Source organism: Salvelinus sp. IW2-2015, unplaced genomic scaffold (genome assembly GCF_002910315.2).
Source record: "Salvelinus sp. IW2-2015 unplaced genomic scaffold, ASM291031v2 Un_scaffold4528, whole genome shotgun sequence".
Lineage (NCBI taxonomy): Eukaryota > Metazoa > Chordata > Actinopteri > Salmoniformes > Salmonidae > Salvelinus > Salvelinus sp. IW2-2015.
This window is the reverse complement of record NW_019945798.1, coordinates 45,583-49,650: the sequence shown is the minus strand read 5'-3', so window position 1 is coordinate 49,650 and position 4,068 is coordinate 45,583.

The window sequence follows — 4,068 nt, the reverse complement described above, 5'->3', positions numbered from 1 at the left end:
CACTCCAACCCTTTTCCTGGAGAGCTACCCTGTAGGTTTATGCTCCAACCCCATTTGTAACTAACCTGATTAAGTTTATCAACCAGCTYGTTATTAGAATCCAGAGGGCTTGATTACAGTTGGATTAGCAGCCAGCATATTATTTCATTACAATCCTCCTCACACTCCTCGATGCAACAGTCTCCGTCCAGACCCATTCATTTAATTAGAATTCTCAGCTTCAAAGACTCAGCCACAGTGCTTTGATCCCCTGCTAGTATTATAGGATTATAGAATAATTCAATTATAAGATCTTATACCAAACATACGCATGTATTCGCTCACATCAACGATGTGATTTCTGGCTCATGAATATTGAAACACTGAGGTGATATTTGAGTGGTAGTAGTAGAAAATGCTGATGACCCCCCCCCCCACAGATTTGAAATGTTTTTTACTTTTATAAATGCTTTAAGTTTATGAAGAGTAGATTGTTGTTTTATTTAGCACATTTTGGGGGGGTGACACTGTTTTGATCAAAAWGTTTTGATTAGTAGATCAAATACTGTAAATTGTTTTATTCATAGTTTCTGAGGCAACAAGACTTAATATGAAWAATAGATCTCTCTCACAGCTCTCAATAGCCTACACTGAGAACAGGTTGCCTTTCTTTGCTTGTATCACCATTGAGCAGTCTTTAGTCCTTTTTGATCTGTTATATTCTGATTTTTTTAAATTATGCATTTAGTTTTGAGAATATATTGAATTCAGTTTTAATCTTTCTTTGTTACCATAAGGTTATTACCATCAAGCACATGAACAGTAGATCAGCGACTGCTAGTAGTACATTTAAACAGTCGTTACCAGCTTCACTCTCCACTGCTGTCAATAGAAAACACACATGCAWACTTTACTACATTTGACATTTTAGTKATTTAGCAGACGCTCTTATCCAGAYCGACTTACAGGAGCAATTATGGTTAAGTGCCTTGCTCAATGGCACGTAGATAGATTTCACCTAGTCAGCTCGGGGATTCGAACCAGCAACCTTTCAGTTACTGGCCCAACGCTATTTATTAACCACTTGACTACACCCAGCCTGTACATTTGTCCAAAATAAATAAATAAACCTAGTTGTGGTATAACCCATGATTACATCGGTGCCAAGTAGAAGATGACTTGTGTGTTTAATGTTTATCTAGTTAACGCCAATAGTTTGTCGCTCCGGTTAGAGACGTGGGCAGAATCAAACTCAGACACACACAAATTTCATCACACCACAATGGGACCCAGCTGTATAGAAACCTAGCAAAGAAAGAGGGTTTGAAGTCGTCGTCCAAGTAGTCGCTCCACAGGGAAAGAGAAGAGGGAGAAAGCGGCAGTAGAATGAATAAGAGCTGATTCAACGCCAGGCAGCTTTAGGAAACATTTGTCTTGCGTTAGGCCTGAGCCACGCTGCCAGCGGTGAGGGGGCAGACGACTCAGATCTGTTGAGCAGTAGGGAGGGAGTGCACTGATCTGATCTCAACCACATCACACCAGCGCTCTGACACCATTAACCAGTATAGTCCATTACACCCCGGTGGGGGCCAGTACAGTCTAGTCCACTGTATAGTACAGTATAGCTCATTATAGACCGGTTCAGTATAGCTCTATATAGACCGGTTCAATATAGCTCATTATAGACCGGTTCAGTCTAGCTCTATATAGACCGGTTCAATATAGCTCTATATAGACCGGTTCAATATAGCTCATTATAGACCGGTTCGTATAGCTCTATATAGACCGGTTCAATATAGCTCATTATAGACCGTTCAGTCTAGTCTATATAGACCGGTTCAATATAGCTCATTATAGACCGGTTCAGTATAGCTCTATATAGACCGGTTCAATATAGCTCATTATAGACCGGTTCAGTTAGCTCATTATGACGCGGTTCAATATAGTTCATTATAGACCGGTTAGTCTAGCTCTATATAGACGCGGTTCAATATAGCTATTTAGAACGTTCAGTATAGCTCATTATAGACTGGTTAATATAGTCATTATAGACGGTTCAGTCTTGCTCTATATAGACCGGTTCAATATAGCTCATTATAGACCGGTTCAAATATAGCTCATTATAGACGGTTCAGTATAGCTCATTATAGACCGGTTCAATATAGCTCATTATAGACCGGTTCAGTCTAGCTCTATATAGACCGGTTAAATATAGCTCTATATAGACCGGTTCAATATAGCTCATTATAGACCGGTTCAGTATAGCTCTATATAGACCGGTTCAATATAGCTCATTATAGACCGGTTTCAGTCTAGTCTATATGACCGGTTCAATAATAACTTATTATAGACCGGTTCAATATAACTTATTATAGACGGTTCAGTATAGCTCATAGGTCAATAGTTTAGTATAGCTCATTATAGACCGGTTCAATATAGCTCATTATAGACCGGTACAGTCTAGTTCAGTATAGCTCATAGGTAATAGTTTAGTATAGCTCATTATAGACCGGTACAGTCTAGCTCTATATAGACCGGTTCAATATAGCTCATTATAGACCGTACAGTCTAGTTCAGTATAGCTCATAGGTCAATAGTTTAGTATAGCTCATTATAGACCGGTACAGTCTAGCTCTATATAGACCCGGTTCAATATAGCTCATTATAGACGGTTCAGTATAGCTCATTATAAGACCGTTCAATATAGCTCATTATAGCCTGGTTCAGTTAGCTCTATATAGACCGGTTCAATATAGCTCATTATGACCGGTTCAGTATAGCTCATTATAGACTGGTTCAATATAGCTCATTATAGACCGGTTCAGTCTAGCTCTATATAGACCGGTTCAGTCTAGCTCATATAGACCGGTTCAATATAGCTCATTATAGACCGGTTCAGTTATAGCTCATTATAGACCGGTTCAATATAGCTCATTATAGACCGGTTCAGTCTAGCTCTATATAGACCGGGTTCAATATAGCTCTATAAGACCGGTTCAATATAGCTCATTATAGACCGGTTCAGTAATAGCTCTATATAGACGGTTCAATATAGCTCATTATAGACCGGTTCAATATAGCTTATTATAGACCGGTACAGTCTAGTTCAGTATAGCTCATAGGTCAATAGTTTAGTATAGCTCATTATAGACCGGTACAGTCTAGCTCTATATAGACCGGTTCAATATAGCTCATTATAGACCGGTACAGTCTAGTTCAGTATAGCTCATAGGTCAATAGTTTAGTATAGCTCATTATAGACCGGTTCAGTATAGCTTCTATATAGACCGGTTCAATATAGCTTATTATAGACCGGTACAGTCCTAGTTCAGTATAGCTCATGGTCAATTAGTTTAGTATAGCTCATTATAGACCGGTACAGTCTAGCTCTATATAGACCGGTTCAATATAGCTCATTATAGACCGGTACAGTCTAGTTCAGTATAGCTCATAGGTCAATAGTTTAGTATAGCTCATTATAGACCGGTACAGTCTAGTTCATTATAAACCAGTAGTTTATTCTAGTTTAGTATAGCCCCATATACTACCCACCACTGCGACCTGTATGCTCTCGTTGGCTGGGTCATCGCTTCCTATCTCGCGTCGCCGTAGCACACGCTAGCAGGTGGTATATTTCACTGGTCAGCAGGTATATTTCACTGGTCACCCCCAAAGCCAATTCCTCCTTTGGCCGCTCTGCTGCCAATGACTGGAACGAATTGCAAAAATCACTGAAGCTGGAGACTCAAATCTCCCTCACTAACTTAAGCACCAGCTGTCAGAGCAGCTCACAGATCACTGCACCTATACATAGCCCATCTGTAAATAGCCCATCCAACTACCTCATCCCCATACTGTTATTTATTTATTTTTGCTCCTTTGCCACCCCAGTATCTCTACTTGCACATTCATCTTCTGCACATCTATCCCTCCTGTGTTTAATTGCTACATTGTAATTTTTTGTCACTATGGCCTATTTATTGCCTTACCTCCCGTATCTTACCTCATTTGTACACACTGTATATAGACTTTTTCTACTGTATTATTGACTATGTTTGTTTATTCCATGTGTAACTCTGTGATGTTTGT